This window comes from Terrapene carolina, unplaced genomic scaffold (assembly GCF_002925995.2).
Source record: "Terrapene carolina triunguis isolate 2854851 unplaced genomic scaffold, T_m_triunguis-2.0 Scaffold58, whole genome shotgun sequence".
Classification (NCBI taxonomy): domain Eukaryota; kingdom Metazoa; phylum Chordata; order Testudines; family Emydidae; genus Terrapene; species Terrapene triunguis.
Window position 1 is genome coordinate 16,143,278 of NW_020664409.1, and position 21,773 is coordinate 16,165,050.

The window sequence follows — 21,773 nt, forward strand, 5'->3', positions numbered from 1 at the left end:
GAGGCTGAGCTAGTGGAACTGGTCCTATTTACCTTGATGCTTATTAAATACCCTGCAGAGTGACTTGAGTTATTTATGTGTATTTTGCGTAGTTCAGCTACAGATCAGAATTTGCTGAAGTTTACTGTCTTCTTTATAGCTCAAGAAATTATCATGATTATCAAGTAAGTACATAGATACATGTGATCTGTTTCAATGTTGTCTACAAAATTCTTACTATTATTGTGAAAATCTGTGTGTGTTAGTTGGTTGGTATCCTTCAAAAAAACAACAACAACAAACAAACCCCAGCCCCCTCCCAAACCAAAACAAACTTGCAAAGGTCCCTGCTGACAACTTTGCACAAGGAGATAGTGACTTCAAACCCTATTAAAACAAAAAGTTTATATTCCTGTATTTTTTGCCATGGTGTTTCTGCACCATTGAGCTGACAGCTGAAATCCTGCCCCGCTTCCTCTGTGTCTGATGTCAGATGCAGGCCAGCTTGGCAGCCAGTGAAAGGGTAAGAGGAGCAATATAGACTGGGAAAAATGAAACATTTTGCAGTGTGACCAGGCCTGCTAAAACTGTGTGTCGTGTCAAAAAACGGAGACCTGGCAGATCTCTATGGATGTAGCTTTGCTTCTCATGACATATCCAAAAACAGTGTCTTGCTGGTTTGATGCCAAACTGCAACTGTAACTTTCATGGGTGACACACCACTTATTAAAATGGAATAAGGGCTGTGTTTTATATAAAGGGCTAAATATGAAGGCATTGTAAAATGGAATTCATCTTCAAATCTTTCGGTGTAAATTCCAGGGTCCAATCATATTCATGACTGAATACAAGTCAGAATATGAAACCAGATTCAAAAGATAAAATCACTTACACCTTTCTCACACCGTCCTATGATTCTGCCTGTGGTTTTCCAAAGCAAACTGGCTGGAGAGCATGCAAGAGGCATCTGGGTCTTGATTCTGACTTCATACAGTTGGAAATCAGGAGTAGTTCCATTAAAGTTAATGGAGTTATAATGATCTAAATTCCATGCAAAGCGAGGTCAGAATCAGGCTCTTTACTGTGTTTCTCACTATGAAGTGTTTCTCACTTTACTGTGTTTCTAATTTCATGGCTAGGGAACTGTACAGGAAGGAATGTGGCTGGGAGGGAAAATGGATTAGAATGAAAGAAGGGGAGAAAAAATCTTTGGAAAAATATTTTAGTAAGGTCTGAGTGTGCAAGCATTGTACAATCCTTCAGGAAGTGCTGTATTGTTTTTGTGACACAGGTTCTTCTCTTTGGGGGAGCTGTTGTAAGCAGCAAGAGTGTTTGCTCTTTGCCTTAACCTCTTTAACTAGAATCAATTCTTGGGCTGGAGTTGCTTCCTGGGAACCTGGCTTTAGTGTTTGGATTGAGATTCCTGAAATAGGAGTTTGCCTGCATGCCACTTGTGACCTTGTTTGTTCCAAGAGCGTTGTGTACAGTGTAAAAAAAACAAAATAAGTGGGAGTAAGAAAATATCCAGACTCTGTCACTGATTTTTCTACAGTGAGAAATTGACCTGCAAGGCCCTAACATCTGCTACTCCTCAGCAGAGAAGCGACCACTGTAATTTTAAAGTGGGAGTTTTTGAAAGTGCTCAGTAGTGGTCTACATCCATTCCTAGGGAAATTAATGGTAAAACTCACATTAGTTTCTATGGGAGCCAGAGCTGCTGAGTACTTTTCAAAATTCCACCCTTTTATATGTTGAGCACTGGCAGCGTGGTCAGCATCGCACAGAAGATGCAGTATAGATCGGAGGTAAATTTTCAAATGACTTAGGCACTTAGGAGCTTAGTTCTTATTGACAGTAACTTAGAAACTTTTGGAAATATTATCCCAGAACTTTAAATTGTTTTGAGATCAGTATGGGGAAAGGGCTGACATCGAGCTGGGATGTATTGCCATTCTATCCTAGCTGACACATTAAAATATTGCACATGGATTTCCAGTATTGTCAAATGATTGCGCATTTTGATTGTATTTTATTGAATTTTATCTCCTAAAAAGGCATCCAAAGCAAGGGGTGGAAACTTACTCAGTGTTTGTAAATCAATATAAATAACTGCAGTTCAATAAAATAAGGAAGAATTTGACTTCCTAAGCAGAAAAAAAATGTCTGAACTGAGCTTCATCCTTTTTCTCCTCTGCTTATTCTTCCTTGGTTATTAGTAATTCATCTACAATTTGTTACAGCGTATCCTGTTACTATTCTGTGTCTTCCAGTAATCACTCTTTGTCATAAATAGTTATTGCCAGCAGAGTTGTGCCCTCCACCTTTGGAGCTTGGGTTTCTACTTCAAAATCCCACACGAGAAGTCAGGCATTGGCACTCAGAAATACACCTACATCCATATGGCTGAAGTCTCTTCACTTCCCATTAACGAGCCCTATGTGAGCACTTTTTAAAATAGAAAGTATTCAGGGAATTTAAAGGGGAACCAAAATAAAAATGTTCAATAACATTTAGCTGTGATTTCAAATCTCCTGACACCCACTATATTTGTTTCATTATAAGTCTCTTCCACAAGCTATTCTGTTGTACAGTAGATGTGAGAATACACTGTTTTAGTGTTCTCTTCATAAGTTAATGCAGACAAATGTGGAATGACAATGCTGGTCATTTCTTTGTATCACCCTTCCTGCCTCAGTGCCTGATAACACTTGGTATCATGAAGATTGTGAATGTCATGAAAATATTGGGAAATTTCCTATGTGACTCTACCTTACAATGTATGGTATCCACAGCAAAATTCCAGAGCGAATTACCCCTAACAAAATATATGAGAAAATGAAGTCAGCGAACAAGATGGCAAGATGCCCAGTTTTGGGACTTTGAGATAAAACTGTGTACAGACTGGTGGAGCTGTGTGAAACAAAGATCTCTGTAGATACAGTCATAGCATATCAGACATATGGTTAGACAAAGCCGAAGAAGGAAATAAATAAGAATTTGAAACAATATTGTAAAATTATGGACTAACATGAGTGGTAATCAATTCTTCTGTATTAAACACTGCAAAATATAGTTTCAGGATTTAGATATTTAGATGCTGATAAATTATTCAAGGGGGGATGTGTGTGTGTGCATGTGTGTGTGATAGTCCTTGCCCTGAAGAGCTCTATCTTTTCACATATGTTGCACAAAAGAGCTCCAATCTGGATTAGAGCAGAATATTTATTTGTCCCTTCCCCTTATTTTCTAAAAGGTAGTATATAACAATATTATATATGTTAATATGAATAATATTGCTATTCCATATAGTATACGGCATCTGGTTGATCAGAGAGGCTACCCTCCTCACTTGCTCTGCTGCCTCTGCTGAATTCTGCAAGTGCAAATTCCGTCTCCAGGAGTCTCTGCTGCTCTTCTCCCTTCCCAATGAGAAAGAGGCTAGGGACCATATTCCCAGCTGGCATAAGCAAGTGCTGCTTCAAGTTTCTTTCATGCCATTAGCCAATTTTTCTTTTTGAGTAGCTCGATGATAGTGAAGAGTGCATAGACGTGAAGAGGAGGGAGTTGTGGAAAATTTCTAGTGTGTCCTAGTTGTACTTGAAACATCTTTAGGTTGAAATTCTTCTCTTAGGCTAGGTCTACACTACCTGCCTGAATCGGTGGGTAGAAATCTATCTCTCGGGGATCGAATTATCGTGTCTCGTCAGGACGCGACAATCGATCCCCGAATCGACGCTCTTACTCCACCAGCGGAGGTGGGAGTAAGCGCCGTCGACGGGGAGCCGCGGAGGTCGATTTTGCCACCGTCCTCACAGCGGGGTAAGTTGGCTCCGATACGTCGAATTCAGCTACGCTATTCGCGTAGCTGAATTTGCATATCTTAAATCGACCCCACCCCGTAGTGAAGACCTGCCCTTAGATATGTCCATACGTCTCTCCTTGCTGTGTTGTTGGAGAAAGGGCTTGGCAGACTTACACTAGAGTCAACATACTCAATAATGGGTCAAATTTCCATGGCAGTCATAGGCATGGAGTAACTCTCAGCCAATTGAGAACCTTAAAACCTGGGAGTTGGGTGAAGACCCCTGGTAGCTCTACGGTAAAGTGTTTGGTGCCCTTACCACCTGCTATTTTCTAGTTCTGCTGCTGTTGCTGCTCAACTTGACTCCAAACTATCCTGCTGCTATGGGTAATCTGGATGGCTTGGAAGCCACAGAAAGTCACAGGGACTGAGGGAGGGACCAGTGTTTCCAGTACTTGGGACAGTTTACTCCATAACAGAGGGTAACACTCAGATATTGAATGAGCCCAGCTGGATCATACACAATAACTTGCACCTTTTTTATACGTGTAATAAAGTCAGTGAGAGTTCCACACATGCACTGGAATATGGAATTTGGCCCCTATTATTAAAATGTATGGAGCTTTTTTAGTGCAAAATCATCAGTTTAATCAGGAAGCCGAGAGTTCAGCCTAGTGAAGGAAGACGGAAAAGATGATAACTGTAAATGATGCTGGTTAAGAGGTCCAGAAGAGACATTCAAGCTAGCAATACCGCATGTAACTCATAGTCCACTATGCAGCGTGAGCCAACGTGTACAAAGGGCCGGTACTCTTAGACTGGGGCGGCTGACCTAGCCACTAATCTGATGTCACCATTTAACTGCATGATGCTTTCAAGAGAATAGGTGTACAATAGGTGTCGCCTAGCATACAAGAACAATTTCAGTATATAATACAGATGGTCTCAAGTTTCAATGAACCAATCAGGACACAAATTGTGTGGGGTTCAGTGATCACACAGTGCTTAAGGTGCTTGCAAGAGCTCTGATTTATTCTGAGTCCGGACCCCTAATTCCAGTCAGAACTCTTAGTTCAACATTGTAAGGGAAAGGCGTTTAGGGAGAAAAGAGGAAAAGGCAATAGTCCTGTAACCCAAGAATTAATCTGTTTACCCATCAATGATTTTGAGCAATTTTCTTATACAAGTTAAAAGATGTATTTCTCCCCCCATAGCTCAGATTAGAATCTGGGTATACAGTGGTGTATGATGGGTTTGTTTCCTTTATAAGAGTATTCACTGGAGGCTTTGTTTTCAGGACGCATATTTTGTCTGGAAAGTGTAGCTGCTTCACCATTACCCCCCCCCCCAAGCCTGCTGGTTAGATCTCGATGGAAAGTAGTGTTCAGTGCAATCATTCTATCATGAAAAATGTGTAGTAGCAATAGAGAGTGCTACTGAGTTCCATCTTCCCTGATCTCCCCGTCTTATCAGTTGCCCATAATTTTCTAAAAAAAAATTCCTTTGGAGTTAATATTTTCCATGCTTGGTCTCACTCTTTAAAAGTCATTTTGACACTAAGTCTGAGCAAAATTAGTTTGGTCATTATTGAGGTGGAATTATACAAGCAGGAAAAAATCCCATATCTGTCCTATATGTTCTAATGGAAATTTTTGCACTAGCATAGTAACTCAAAAATGGCAGAGTCCAGAAACTTCAGACTTGGCTTGCTTGTATTATCCTCAGTAATTAAGAAAAACAATTCAGATTTGAAGAAGATAATTTCAGTATATTTAAAATTCAGAATTAAAACGATAGTGTATTATTACCTTGCCAACACATGAGCACATGCTTACCTTTACTCAAATGAGCAGTCTCAACATGTTTTTGGGATCACAGCCATTGTGGCTTAAACTTGAAACAGCCAGGATGTGCAATATGGCTAAACTAACACGGCTCTAGAAATTTTTCAAAGGTTTTCAATTTTTGAATGCTTGATATTTTAACTTTACTGTTGCATGAAAGACCAGATTCATTGCTACTGAAGTCAAACAAAATACTTCCATTGACTTAAATGGGTGCTAGAGTGGGCCTTAACATAAGATAATTTTTCATTAAAGACATTATGCTGCAACATTGAACTCAATGAGTTTTTTTCCTATTGACTTCAGTAGGCGCAGGATTGGTTTCTTAATGCATATGTCTCTATAACGCAGTTCATCTTCTGTGATGGTAATAAAAATAGGCTAAAGAATCATAACATCCTTTTACTTGCTGTACCTCCTTTGTATGATATGTTGCCTCTGATATTCTTCTATTTTGAATTATAAAGTCTCTATTCACACTGGGCTCCTGTCCCATGTTAATCTGATATTCATATAATTTAGACAGAAAAGAGACTGTGATGAGTCTCACATGTAATGTATTCAAAACTAGCATCCTGCTATTGACAAACTTGCATCCACTTCTCGCCTGCCTGTTACAGCATAGCCAGATGTTTTGTAGTTCATGTCTCTCTGCACACCATTGCAGATACCTCTTTCTGCAGCTATCATGTCAAAGAGCCATCATTCTGAAATACATGAGGAATATGTGAAAACTGGGCATAAACCAAGGTAAAACAAAATTTTAAAATAGAGAACTCACTTTTTAAAAAGCATGAGGAACTCTATTATAGATTTTTATAGAACCGATTGTACTGCCATGCAGACACTATAATGCATAAGAGTAGAAGGGGCAGGGGGAACAAAACTCAGACCAACCCTAAAATAATTAGAGGTTAATTCAAACAAACCCCTAGATCAGAACACCTAAATATGTGGACATTTAAAATAGAGATCTGAGAGGCGTGTGCTGTTTGTCTAAGATACTGATATGCCCCCCTCCATCACTGTTGTATCTGAGCAGCTTATACTCTTTATTATATTTATCCCCATTACACCCTGGTGAGGTGGGGAAGTATTATTATCCCCATTTGACAGATGGGAAGCTGAGGCCCAGAGAGACTAAGGCCCAGATCCACAAATCTACTAAGGCGCCTAGGTCTTATTTTGAGGCTTCACTGCAATCCACAACAAACTGTTCAGCTCCCGCCTAACCCTGTAGTTGCCTAAATGCACTCGGCACCAATATTTCTGCCTGTGGGCATACGTCCGGACACCTACCTCCCACCTAAGCCCCAGAGTGATAACAAACTAGGGGAAGTTAGACATTCATCCACTTAACTCATGGCAGCGGTGCCGATCCAGCCCACCTTATAACTTTTAGTACTGCAGTTACTGCAGTTACCTGGGATGTGTGGAAGACAGTTTCAATTTCCTCCTCTGCTGGATCAGGCTTTCCCACACCTCTCAGGAGAGTGCTCTAATCAGTGAGTTATGGGGTATTCTGATGTGGTGCTCTCTCAGTCTTTCCCATTAAAGGAGTTCCACTGTGGCTAAATACTCTCCTGAGATGTCCTTTCTCCCGCTTAGGCAGAGGGGACTGAACCTGGTTTTCACATCCCAGGCGAGTGCTGAAACCACTGGGCTAAAAGTCATAAGGTGTATAGCTAGGGTTGCCAACTTTCTAATCCCACAAAACCGAACACCCTAGCCCCACCCCTTCCCTGAGGCCACATTCCTGCCCCGCCCTTTCCCAAGGCCCTGCCCCCCACTCACTACATTCCCACTCCCTCGGTGGCTCACTCTCCCCCACCCTCACTCACTTTCACTGGCTGGGGCAGGGGATTGGGGTGCAGAAGGGGGTGAGGGCTCTAACTGGGGGTGTGGACTTTGGGGGGGCTGGGGATGAGGGGTTTGGGGTGCAGGAAGGGGCTCCAGGTTGAGGGGTGGGGCAGAGGGGTTCAGGGTGTGGGAGAGGGCTCTAGGCTGGGGCAGGGGTGAGGGCTCCATCTGGGGCTGCAGACTCTGGGGTGGGGCCAGGGATGAGGGGTTTGGGCTGAAGGAGGAGGCGCCGAGTTTTTTGGGGGGGCTCAGGGCTGGGGGTTGGGGCACAGGCTTATCTCCGGCAGCTCCCAGTCAGCGGTGCTGTGGGTCTAAGGCATGCTTCCTGCCTGTCCTGACTCCGTACTGTGCCCCGGAAGTGGCCAGCATTTCTGGCTCCTAGGCGGAGGCGCAGCAGGTGGCTCTGCGTGCTGCTCTTGCCTGCAGCCACCGCCCCCACAGCTCCCATTGGCCGCCAGGGTCCCTTTTCGACTGGGTGTTCTGGTCAAAAAACGGACACCTGGTCACCCTGTGTATAGCACCAGCACCTCTTCCTCTGGCTGTTCTGTGTGGAATATGGCATGCACCTAGCGCATTCTCACAAGAAATTACTTACGTGTTTAAGCCATCTGACTCAGGAAAGGGGTCCCATTCATGGATCCCAAGCAGAGATAGGTACTTCCCTGCAGCTTTGACTTAGGTGCCAATCTTTCTGTGAGGGGTGGAGCTTAGGAGATACCCTTTTTGTCCCATTTCTCATTGACCAGTCTAGATGACTTCCTGCCTGGCATGCTGGGTTTTATGGATCACATTCTTAAGCACCTCCTTTCCACATTCATAGAATCATAGAATATCAGGGTTGGAAGGGTCCTCAGGTGGTCATCTAGCCCAACCCCCTGCTCAAAGGAGGACCAATCCCCAGACAGATTTTTGCCCAAGATCCCTTCATGGGCCCCCCAAGGATTGAGCTCACAACCCTGGGTTTAGCAGGCCAATGCTCAAACCACTGAGCTATCCCTCCCCTGCTGGAGGGTTTGGATGAGGGGTTCTGGCTCAGACCCACCTCTCCTTAAAATGAAGCACTCCAACAACCCATCAGGCTCTGCACATCCTGTGAGCATGGAATGGCTTAATTAAAATGAGATGTCCCAATACAATTCAAATGCAGAATGAGCTAAAAGCTAAAGCGGAGCATTTAAGGGGAACAAACACAATTATATACACACTGGCATGATTGTCCCATTTGTTTGTGACACGATTATGTATGATGTGACCTTCCAGTCTCCCTGTGTGATGACAGACATAACAAAATAACCCAGAAGATGGTTTCCTGAGCACAAGCGAACATTTTCAGGGAATGCTGGGTAAGCTTCACTTCTTTGTGGGCTACTCTACTCTCTGATGCTCTAACCCAGTTTGAATGGCCTGCATTAATCCTCATATTTAATGATAGAAAACTCAGTTTAACCTTGCTGTAAAGTAAGTATTTATACATATCTATGAGAGAAATAAAACAGCTTATTGATTTTACATCCACTTTCACTGCGGTAATTAAAATGTACCTTTGCAGGCTGCAGAATAGTAGACTGTATGTATTAGGCCAAAAAAATGCTCTTCCATAGGCCTTCTTATATATTCCTGATGTCCACTGACATGTCATTGAACAATGCCAGAGGTTAAATATGCTTTCCACAACCCATCTTCTCCTATAGCCAAAGAGGCTTGTAGTCATCATCATAGTATATTGTAAAAATACTGCGTCAAATTCTACATTATATATCCTCACTGGTTTCACTGAAGTTCAACATTCAGTATAGTTAATGGGGTTGCCTAGGTGTATTTGATTGCAGAATATAGCCCCTAGTATTTACAAATAGAGACCAAGATTTTCAGAAATAGGTACTTTAATCTTTTTGTTCTCTGTTTGTCCAGTGCCTGGCAAAATGGGGTTCTGACCCTGGACTAAGGCTCCTAGGCATTGCAGTGATACAAATAAATAAATAATTTTAAATCCTTATTTAGCCACCCTAACCAATTAGTCTGATTGTTTCTTTTGAACCCTGAGCACCCAGCAGCTCCCAGTGACTTCCTGTGTAATTAATGGAACTAAGAACTGGGAGCTGCTGGGTGTTCAAGGCTTTTGAAAATCATGGTAATTACTTACAGTTCTTAAACAGTTTGTTCATGTGGGGCAGTAATGCATGCAATGGGGGTGGAACTGTAAAGTGCAACAATCAGTTGCTTATTAATTGACCTGTGTAGACCATGCTGGTTTACACTCAAAGTTCTCCAGTGAGCGGCAATGTAGTGCTCTTGAAATAAATAAATAAATACATAAATAAATAATTGTGATGATTGTTTCGACAATATTAGGTTAATGTGCACTACGGAACTTTTGGTGCATGTCAGCAGGGTCTACACAGGCCAGTTAGTGAACAAGATGTGTGCATTACTGTAATGTGTAAACAAGCCCAAAGTCAGGATTTAGGACTTTAAGCACCCATTTTTGAAAATCTGGTCCTAAATATTTAGCCCACAAGAATTTCTGGCTTCTGGGATTCTTAATTTATCCACAGAAAGATGGGTAATTGGTATGATCTGAAAAAGGCACCTTTTGAATCTTTCTAGTATGACATTTTCAAACCTTAGCAGTAGCACTAAAAGATGGCAGTTTGTTCATTAGTTTATCACTTCTGAGATAAGATTGCCCCAGCACTATTAACGCAGTTCCCTTGTGCCCAAGCTTTGAAGTACATGCAGTTTTGACCATTATATGAGGTGTCCTGAGGAAAATGAGGGGTTCCGAACATCACTGTAAAAATGTTTATTCCATCAACATTTGGCTGAGTATATTGTAACAGAGTTACTGTTGAAAAGTAAAATGTCTGCCATGTTAACATAACTGGATAGTGTTGCAGAATAGCTTTGCTCTGCCTCAATAAATTGAATATTCAGGCTTTCCTCTAGATTTGTCAGAGTTGCTGGTGTATTGATTAACTAGGGAGATTATATCTGCATAAGACTTGATGCATTCCAACATGAAATATTAGGAAAACATGCTACCTTTGGTTATGTACTGAAAAATAAAGCTGGTTGAATAAAGGTTAGTATAGTTTGTGAAAAATTAATAAAACCGAAGCCTAAAGATTTTTTTTTCTAAACTTAAAAACAAACAAAATAAACCCCACAATGCTAAATGCATTATTTTGAAATTTGTCATTTAAAATAATTATTGTGAAATCTTTTGTATAATTTTTGTGGGGGAAAAATCCAACTCAATCACTTTTTAAATTGTCTCTGTTTTTCTGCACTGGAAGGTTCGAGAGGTACAAAAATTGAAAAAAGGAGTGTTTTGTAGGATTTCTCCCACAATTTTGAAACCAAAATTACTGAAAACTTTCAAAATATTTCAGTGAAATTTTTCATTTAAAAGTTTTTGTTGAAAACCAAAACTTAAATGGAACTGAATTTTTCTGTGAAAATTTTTTTTGTCAAAAACCCCATTTATTGTTGAAAAAAGGGAAAGTGAAAAACTTAGAACAAAAGTGCCTGTAAAACATATTTCTACCACATGTGGATGTCTTACCTCCCACACAGAAACTTCTGAGGGGGAGAGGGAGTCCAGTGCCTCCATAGGTCCCTCCCTTTCATCCCATAGAGTACACTATGTGGGTTTGGGATCCATAATGGATGGGTAGGGCTGGAAGCTGGTTGTGTTGAGGACCACAGTGAATGAGCTGAGAGCAGAGGTAGGCTTACACATTGTCCTCCCTCTGACTTAGTGGAGAATCCCTGGAAATGAAAATACATATTGCCTTCAGCCCCACCCTGGGAGTGCCAGTGGCACCCACAGCATGTACTCAGATAGTGCACCTCCAATTAACCTATGCTGACAAGGACAGGGGAATGGAAATATCAGGTGCCTTCTCACACCTCCCCCAGCACCCAGACAGGCCTCTCTGTGAATATAGGGCCTATATAGTGGTAGGGAGAGGAGATTTGGTGGGTTCAGTGGAAGGAATGGACTAGTCAGGATGGGTCCAGGACAACTGCATGTCACCCCTCCCCAGTCCCATGGAACATTTAGAGACAGCAATACAAAGGAGCACAACCATGGTGAATCCCTTGTAGAATGGTTAAAAATGGAAATGTGCAAATCCAAGAAATGGGCATGGAGAACACAAGGCGTTAAAGCTCCTTGTCCTGGGTTTTAACACGGAAGGGAATGAATGAGCGCTAGCTACCTTGAAAAATTAAAGTAAGTTACTAGAGAAATAACTTAATGCTGCTCTGCACAGTAATAACTTATTAGCAAAAATCTGTACGTCCATGAATCAAAATATAAATGTTTCCATGAGTGTAAGCATGTAGGGGTATGTCATATTTGCCTCTAATTGCAAGAGGATTGACAAAATTTGAACACTTCATTCTTCATACTCCTTACTACAAGTGCTGCTGTAAGTGTAAAAGCACAATATTCCCTAACTTAGTATCTGCAGTTGTTTAATCTCTTCATTCGTGGTTTCCAGTAGGGATGGTTGAAATTTTTTCATAAAAACTGTTTGTTGACAGAAAATTGAGTTTTTGACCAAACAAACTTTTTTGATGAAAGTGTCAAAAAAACAACAACAACAAAACCCACAACCATACACCCATTAACCAAAACTTTTTTTGTGGATGAAAATGAAAACATTTCAATTCAGAAATGCCACTGTGGTGTCTTGTGGGAATTGTACAGAGCAGGGGTCGGCAACCTTTCAGAAGTGGTGTGCCGAGTCTTCATTTATTCACTCTGATTTAAGGTTTAGCGGGCCAGTAATACATTTTAACATTTTTAGAAAGTCTCTTTCTATAAGTCTATAATATATAAACAAACTATTGTTGTATGTAAAGTAAATAAGGTTTTTTCAAATGTTTAAGAAGCTTCATTTAAAATTAAATGAAAATGCAGAGCCCCCCGGACTGGTGGCCAGGACCCGGGCAGTGTGAGTGCCACTGAAAATCAGCTTGCGTGCCGCCTTCGGCACACGTGCCATAGGTTGCCTACCCCTGGTATAGAGTGTCTCATGCTACCATTCTCCTCTATGCACTCAGATCCCTGACCCAGCAACATCTGACATGATGCACCATGGTCAGATGACTTCCCTGATCAGTGAGGCAGGTTTTCCAATGGGGTGTGAGAGATGATGCCAGGAAGCGTAGGGTGGGGAGGGGGTTTAGGACACGGGGTGAAATGGAGGACAGGATGGGCAGGGACAGGTGGAGTGGGGATAGGACAGGGCACAGAATGCGAGGGGCAGACAGTATAACTTACTTGCTCACCGCCCATTGCGGGGATACCCTCATCCTTGGGTTCATCCAGGGGAGACCTGCTGGAGATCCGGCTCCCACCAGGCTGCCCCCACCAGGCCAGGTCCTCCAGCTGTATGGTCAGTGGTTAGGCCTCTGCACATGTGTTACTGTGTGCAGGGTGCACACCGTGTGCACCCTGAAGATACGCATTAACAGTTTGATAATGCACTTTGATCTGGTCCTTTTTAGTGCACATGGACCATTAGTCTGCACTATGGCAGGTTAGTGAGGGATAGATCACATCGCAACTTGCTGAAAATCTGTCACCCGAGACAGCTGTGCCGCCCTAGGCAGCTGCCTAGCTTGCCTATGCCTAGCCTCTGTGCATAATGTGCTTCAAAAAGGCACTACCCATACACATAATAGTATCGGGGGGGGAGGGGGTAGTAGTCCCCCCCTGCCCTCCTATTAGTTCCGCCACTGCCCATGATGCACCATAGGGAAGAATGCCTGGCACATAGGGAAGAATGTGGCATGAGACACCCAAATGATACCTCCATGAGGCACTACAACACAATGTCAGATGAACACAGATTAATGTCAACATGCCCCCATATGAAATGTTTTGACTTGTTTTGATAAATCAAAATGCTTCAGTTTGGGTTGGCCTCACCCAAACCAAAATATTTTGTTTTGATTTTCCTCACAGAAAATCCATTTTGGGGGGCGGGGGGAGGAATCAAAATTTTCCCATGGGAAAACTTCAGGTTTGCAGAAATTGCATTTTCTATTGAAAAAAACATTTACATGGTAAGTTCCCAACCAGCTTTTCTAGTGTCTAAATTATCCACAAAAAGCCAGTAGTGTTTTCTACAGCTAATTTGTATCATTACTTCCATATTACTCATGAGTCATTTTTGGCTTGGGAGTCTAAATTAAGCAAAATTTTTAAATCTAGAGTCCACTTAATTTCTTCTTCTCGCTCCTTTTTTATCATGCAGTAACAATTAGATTATGATTAGACTAAATAGCTGCAATGTGGAAGAACTACACAATATTATATAAATATATAAATTCAGGTGTAAATGTACATGTTTTACACAAAGGCATGTGCAGAGATTCAAACTCATGCATCAACATACATACTTGTATGCATGTAAATTTAAAAACCTTGCTGATACAATTTAGTGAGAAACACATTTCAAAAGTAGAGCTAGAAAGGAAAAACAGAACGAAATTGTGATTAATAATGCTGATTAACAAGTCAGACTTTTGACCTGTACAGTTTTCAGAGTATTTTTTCCCTAGTAGAAATAAGAAAAATAAGAGAGAAGAAACCCCCCCCCCCAAAACCCAAACAAAGAAAACAAAGAAAAGGTTAGTATATGACTAAAGCTGGCTAAACCTTATTATTTAGGTAACTCTAGGTGGTTTCCATTGGCCTTATAGTACATGCCACTGAACAGACATACAGTAACTGAATTGTTTCAACGTATCCAAATAACATTGAAATAGACTTAATTGTTGAGCTGCAGGAAAGACCATGTGTCTCCAGAGACTATTAGTGTCATTTTAAAAGCTAAATGTATCATAAAACCTGTCTTTAACCGAATAAAATTGTACAGACCAACACAATTTTAGTTAATGTTTTCCACATTTCTTGTAAAAAAATGTGTTGGCTATAAAGCTAAGTTCATAACATTATTAGGAATATTTCAATGCTGCGCTTTTCTATGAGTTTGAATCTATTGCCCTTACTCCCCCTGAGTAGCACTTTACTCTGTGAGTAATCACATTGAAATCAATTGGGCCTACTCACAGAGCAAATTTCTACTTAATGTGAGTAAAGGTTAGAGAATCTGTCCCTACATTTATTTTTTTAAAATTACAAGAATATTTGCATAGAAAGACACAGGAAGAATAGGATATTCTGATCCCACTTGATAAATATATCTCACTATGTTTGCTTTGTAATGTTGTTTTGCCTGAAAATTGAAACCTAATTCTGCATAAGGAAGGATGTTGTACTATTTGGGAAGAATAGTGAACTTTATAGGAGGTTACATTGATGTGGATTGCTGGTGGGATTTCATCAGCAGTTAGATTTTTGTTGATGATGTTCTTTTGGGGTCCCTCTTTCTGATTTTTTTATATATATTTGAACATTACATAAGTTGTAATGCTGTCTGTGTAATAAGATTTCTTTGAATAAAGGAAATAATAGCAGAGCTATTCCAAAGTAGAAAAAGTTTAAGCATTGCTTTTTATACTATCAAAGAGACAAAGGGGTATCTCTTTCTTACAAAAAAGTTCAAAGTATAATGGGGAAAAATCAAGAGCAGAGATAAATAGTGGATCAACTCTGAATAGAGGGAACAAATCTTTCTATTTATCGGTCTGATTTTTTTCCACTGGAGTTGTATATCAACTATCAAGGAAGCTATTTCAAATAACTTAGGCTCACATAATTGTTATTTTACAAGTTTAGTTGCTATGGAAATGCATGATGTAATCCACTCTTACCATCACAATCAGTTTATTTTTTCATACCTAGACAGCATTCCTCCCCCCCCCCACACACACACTTTTCAATTAGTCCTCTCCAACACAGGAGACAACTAATTTTTCTGGAAAAGCTCAGAATCCAGACATAATTACCCATGTGTAGAAATACTGGTGCTTTTCCTGAAAAGTTAGATTTTCTTGCAACTGCTGCCATTGTCCAGCTTTTCCCATTAGAGCTATGTATGAATGGAAACAACTGTAATTTCTTCATTGCTAGCTATTAAAATGAACTTGAATCATGTAAAACTTCTGGAAGAGAGATATTATGGTGACTAAAAATATTGTTGAAGTCTAACTTGGGGATGATTCATTTGGTTCTGGTTTTGTGATAGGAAAAGGGTATGTGCTAACACAGCAGTCCACATTTAGAGTGAAATTCATCCTGTGCAGAGGTCAAATACCAGGTCTGTATCACTCAATTCTTGCTTCATCCCCATTTGAGGGTTTAAGTAATGCATAGCCCTGATTCTCAGCCTGGGCGTGAATTTCATCCATAAAGAAGGAAGTCCATGGAAGCATGAAGCTAGAATATATCCTCCACCCTTAAAGAAGAAAAGGGCCCCTAATTTTTCTGGGTTACTGATGGAACAGTATAGCAAGGATCAATTTGCAGATATCTTAGAGACTATAGGGTATAAGCTGAATTTTGTTAAACCTCATTTTCTTAGTAAGAAGGCTGTGTGATACAATCTGACAAGAGCCAAGAAATGCAACATTCATGCTGATGCTTTATTGCGCATGCCAGTGACTTTAGGAAATTTGTTAACTGTCACATCACACCCTTACCAGATACCCCTGTAATACCTGGTCCCAGATGAATATGCTTAATGCACTAGCAGCTTTAACTCAGTTATTTCTTGATTAGTAAGGTTGTGTCAAAAAGCATAATGCTACAGTTTTACCTAATAATTAAATATATGGGACTGGAGGTAGGCTTCGTTTGTGTGTTTTCAGACCTGCTTGAGACTTTGAAACAAAATTCCGAATGGGGACCAACATTTCCTACAAATTATGACAGAATTTTTTCAAATATGGGAACATGTGCAATATGGATTTTTAGCTTCTTTCTAATTAAACAGCTGTATTAAAGATTTTAAATCCTACAAGCAATAGCTACAGCAATCTATATTCTTCAAGAGAGTGAGAGAGATGGATTTTTCCATTCATCACTGAACATATGATCCTCAAAATCCATGATCCAATAACCAGGATTGTAAGATTTGGTAAACTTGAAATTATTTTTCCTACCTGGATCCCACTATTTTGATAAGGTGAGTCATGCAGGTCCTTCTTGCTCTTGTGCAGGAAAAAAAATTCACATAGCACAAGTTTTTGTTCATTTTGTTTTCTCTTTATAGGGGAAAATATCCCTCAGACTAGTGTGAAAGTTGATAAAACTACCAAAAGAACCATCTAGTCTACAAGTACATCTTTTTAAAACAGTAGTTTCTAGATTCTGTAAAAATACTATGCAAATATATGATCTCTTACTGGCTCTGCAATAAGTAGCTCAAAAGATGCTGTTGACAGATAGTTTTACAATCTACCAATCCATCAACCCTTACTCATGCAGGAAGTCCCATTGACGTCAATGGGACCAAGCACAGTAGTTAGGACAACTCACATGAGTAAAGGTTGCAAGACTGGACCCTGTCATGGTAAGGTATTTTTGAACTGTTCACACACTGTGCTAATAATGTGAAAATTTACTGCAAGCAAAGCAAATCATGGATGATTTCCACATTTTGGTCACATGGTTTGAGCTGATTAGTGCAGAATCTAATTTGCTCTAATCAGTCCAAGGTGGATAGAATGTGAAACAGATGACCTTAGATTTTAAGAACAGGTAAATCTGCCTATTTGAGGTGAATAATAACATTTCCTACTGATGGGTTTTCACCTTGTCCTTTAAAATTACATCAGGTAAGAGCTAAGAGTTACTGGTGATAAAAGTTTGAATTCCCCTGTACTATATAAAAGTTCACCTTCCTGTCAGTGCCAATTTTGAACCAGACACATATACAAAAACAAGACTGAGGTGCCTATTAAATACAGCAAGTTTTAATATACCCACTTGGGGAGAAAAATTCCACTAACATATTAGAAAGGAAAAGTACAAATCTGTAATATAGCTCTAGAAAGAGAGTTTAAGTGAGGGAAGAGAATTTCTCTTCCATACATTCAAAAAATAGAGAAAAATGTGTAGTGGTGTGTGTTTGGTGGTGGTTGTTATTGTTGTTTTGTTTGGGTGGTTTTTTTGAAACACGATCTACAGAAGAATATTAATTAAACCAATTTAAAATTAAAAATTCAAGTCTCAATGCCAGTCATCAGCTGGTGCCATGTGATTAGGCCTTATAGACTTTTGTCTTTTTTGAGAGCTTATACCAGTCTGTAGTCTTTGCAGGTGTAATTTCTTACAGGAGAAGAAAGAAAGTGGAAGTTTGCCTTCACTCAAACAAAGCTGATTTGGTATGTGTGGGAAAGCTATCTACTTTCCTCCCAAGACATATTTGGGTGAGGAAAGATCAAGTGTCATTATTCCTTTCAAATAAACAGAATTATCCATTCTTAAAATCAAAGGTGATCTGTTTTATATCTCAAGGAATAATGCCACATTATTTTTCTATTAATGGGACTAACTACCTTCTAGTACAGGGGTAGGCAACCTATGGCACTCATGCCAAAGGCGGCACGCGAGCTGATTTTCAGTAGCACTCACACTGCCTGGGTCCTGGCCACCAGTCTGGGGGGCTCTGCATTTTAATTCAATTTTAAATGAAGCTTCTTAAACATTTTAAAATCCTTATTTACTTTACATACAACAATAGTTTAGTTATATATTATAGACTTATTGAAAAAGACCTTCTAAAACCGTTAAAATGTATTACTGGCATGCGAAACCTTAAATCAGAGTGAATAAATGAAGACTCGGCACACCACTTCTGAAAGGTTGCCGACCCCTGTACTAGTACCTGAGACTCAGAGATGCTAACTTGTACCTGTCCTCCTTTGAGAATCTCCAGTAATGTTTTCTAAATTTTTTTTCCCTAGACCAAGCTGAAATTTACATGGGCTTCAAATAGATCTGTGGAGATGTCACTTCAGACAGCACTGTGGGTTTCAAACAGCAATGTGGAGATGTCACTTCTCCCTTACTAACTGCTGCAGGAAAAACTACCCCTTTTGAGGGAACTGGCCCCATACTTTATTACAAAATTGCTGATGTCCCCTTCAGTGGGCTTGTCTTCACTAGAAAATTTAAAAGATGTTAAAGGAGTCCTGTTAACTAACACCATGATGACCATACCTTTGCACTATGTATAACACTGGACAAAGTCACGTTCAAGAATATGTCAGCTAGTCACAGTTAAACGCTGGCCCCAGTAGGGTTGACTCACGGATAGCTAACATGATGTTGATCATGGCTTATGTCTGTCTATGCTCACTGCAAAGTCATGGTCATTGTTGTGTTAGTTAATATGACTCCTCTAGGTCATGTGCTGACTTGACGTAATTTTCTAGTGAAGACAAGCCCACGAGGCAGCAGGACTCATATATCTTCACTCCTGATTTCCTCCTGTACCTCAAGTTTTTTTTGTGGTTGCATCTTTGGTCCAATTCACTTTTAATAATGGCTAGAATGGTATTGGTCTCTGCACTAGTTAAAAAACAAGAAGTGTAGCTGTAATGCTGAGAGCATGAGCCACAAGTTTCAGGCCAGACTGAATGTTTGTGGTTGTTTCTTACTGTACAATCCTAAAATAAAATAAAGGTCTTATGATAACAATACAAATAAATCCTTATGTCTTGCTATTATAATGTCTGTTTCCACCAATTATTGATTTTTCAGGCATTCCAGCATTCATTGTTCATAGATTTATATTTCTAACAATAATCGTCCAACTCGTGTTTCCATTGTTGTACTCGGTGTGTGATCCCACGAGTATAACTGGTGTTTGGTAGTACCCCCTTTTGTAATTGCTTTTGCTTTAAATTAAGAAGTAATTAGAAGCCCACTAATTTCAATCTAGTCCCCATGGGTCAGGACTGAGATCACTGGCAGAACAGTTAGAAAGCATGAATTACACATCTCCTGTTCCATGACGGCCAAGTTTGTATTGGAGGTAGGTCAATAATTTCTGCTACTGTCAGTGGCAGCCTTTTAAGATAGCACAAGGATGCAGACAGTGTTCGATCATTCTTAGGCAAGTGCTGGGGACAAGTTTTTCTAGTTATGAGTAATAGAAAAGCAGGACACATGAGATGGCATGAACCACTAGTCTTTGCTGCACAAAGGCTCTTTGGCATGGAGATGGAGGCCTCTGTTGGCTTGCTCCCCACTTCTGAAGACTGATGGGGAGGCCACTATTGCTCTGCTTTTCTTTTGTGCAGACAGCAGGATCCCTCCCCCCAACAGACTTTCTATCCATCCTCTTAATTGTCTTTCTTCCCTCCTGCTGCAAGAGAGAGACTTTTTTCTGTGTCCCTGATTACAAGAAGTTATTTAATCAAGGCATGGGGACTTGATAGTGAGTTGATAACAATGAGCTTTATTGATTGTCTGCCCTGAGTATTCATGCAGCATTGACTAAAATCTAGTCCCAGCATACAACATGCTCTGTGTGAAGAGTCTGGTGGGTTCTCTGTGGGACAGTCTCCTACATGGCTGTTCCAAGGTTCTGTCTGGAATCTGGAAGGAATCTCCACTTATAGCCCATGAGGCCAACTTTCTTCTTTGAGAAGCTTTTTGGGCTTTGTCCAGGATCCAGTTTTTCTTGGCAAGGCTTCTGATTTTTTTCTTGGGAGCAGTGAAACCTTTCCCTAAAATGCCCTGCTCTGCCTTCTGGCTGAAGTATGAGACTGATGCTCTTCTTCCCCAGTGAAGTAGTACATCTGTGGAGCATAGAGACTAGGTAACTGGCTGTCATGTCAGGTTTCCTAAACATACTTTCCTGACATGTCTCACTTGTTGGTTTGTATCAAAGCAAAGTCTCTGCTACTAGCTCCATTGCACATCAGGGTTAGAAAATAATTCAATTAAGGGGGGAAAAGTGTTTAGTTCACTCAAAACCAGTCTATTCCTCTAACTCTTCTCTCCATCCCCCACCCCAAGACAGGCTCATGATAACACTTATGCTTCTGTTCTGTTTTTTGTTTGTTCCTACATCATAGATACTAACTACTATGTTCTTTAATTTAACAGCTTCTGCTACACTGGGGAGAGTAACTTCATTTTCTGGATAGCAAATTCCTGTATGATGCAGTCCCCACACAACTACAGTTTTGCTACTCTGAAACAATTCTATTTCAGTAAATGTACAGACCACCTCACTAATGACTCGGTAACTGAATTAGTGTGTAGGCATAGAGGGGTCTCTGAATTTAATTGGGAGTGTTCCAGTCAGAAGGAACTTGAGGGTTGCAATCCAGCCTCAGAGACTACAACTCCCATGATGCCTTGGGAAAGAGAGCACCTTCTGCTGCCAGGGGATGCAGGTAGAGCATGTGATGAGCTCCATCTGGGTGGAGTTGCTCAGATGGCCAAGGGAGTGGAGACTGCTTTGTGGAGTTCTGTCCAAGCCTGGAGCTGCTAATAAAAAGTTAGAAGCTGCTGCTGAGAAGATGCTGGGTCTTTGACCAAGCAGGGAGCCATGGAGGCTATGCTGGGCTTCACTGGAGCCAGTGCAGAGACTGTTGCTGGGTCCAGAGCTGAGTGAAGGCATCCTAAGTAACCGCCTGCTATGTTGTTTGGAAAAGTGCTTGCAGGGGAAGGGGGATAGCAAAGAGACTTTTAGGGATTTCCCTGAACCTGAGAAGAGACAAAGTGATCTTATTGTCTAGGATCCAAAGTTACTGACCTCTGGTTATAACAACTCCCATCTTCAGAGGGGTTGTTCAGCTTGGCAGGCTCTCAAGTTAGAGTTGCTCTGCCCCTTGTTGCCTTGGCTGAACTGTTTTACTGGACCAACAGAGTGCTGTCCCCACGTGCAAGATCTTCATGTGCATCAAAGCGAGTGTTTAGAACACTGACATTCAGAGGAGTGTACATTCGGGGTGGGGTAAATGGTGCCAGTTTAAATGTAAGTTGATTAAATTTCATTTACTACTGTAAACTGCATTTAGTAATTGATTTATTGAAGTGCCTCCTACTGACTTACAGTGGGGTTGTGACATTTGAATTAATCTCAATCTGTTATATCATATTTTTCTAAATTGTTAAGTAAAGGTGTGTTAACTCTAATCTAACAGGATATTGGTTGTATGTTGTTTATAATTAGTACTTTTGAGTTAGATCCATTACAAATATTAGCTCAGGTTTATTCCTGGAGGCTCCCAAGGCATTCCTGTGAGGGTGTACAGGGCCCAGCCAGGTGAAGTCACCACCAAGGTTATGTAAGTAAAAGGACTGCAGCAGAGAGTTGAATAGATGATTCCCTCTTATTCAACAT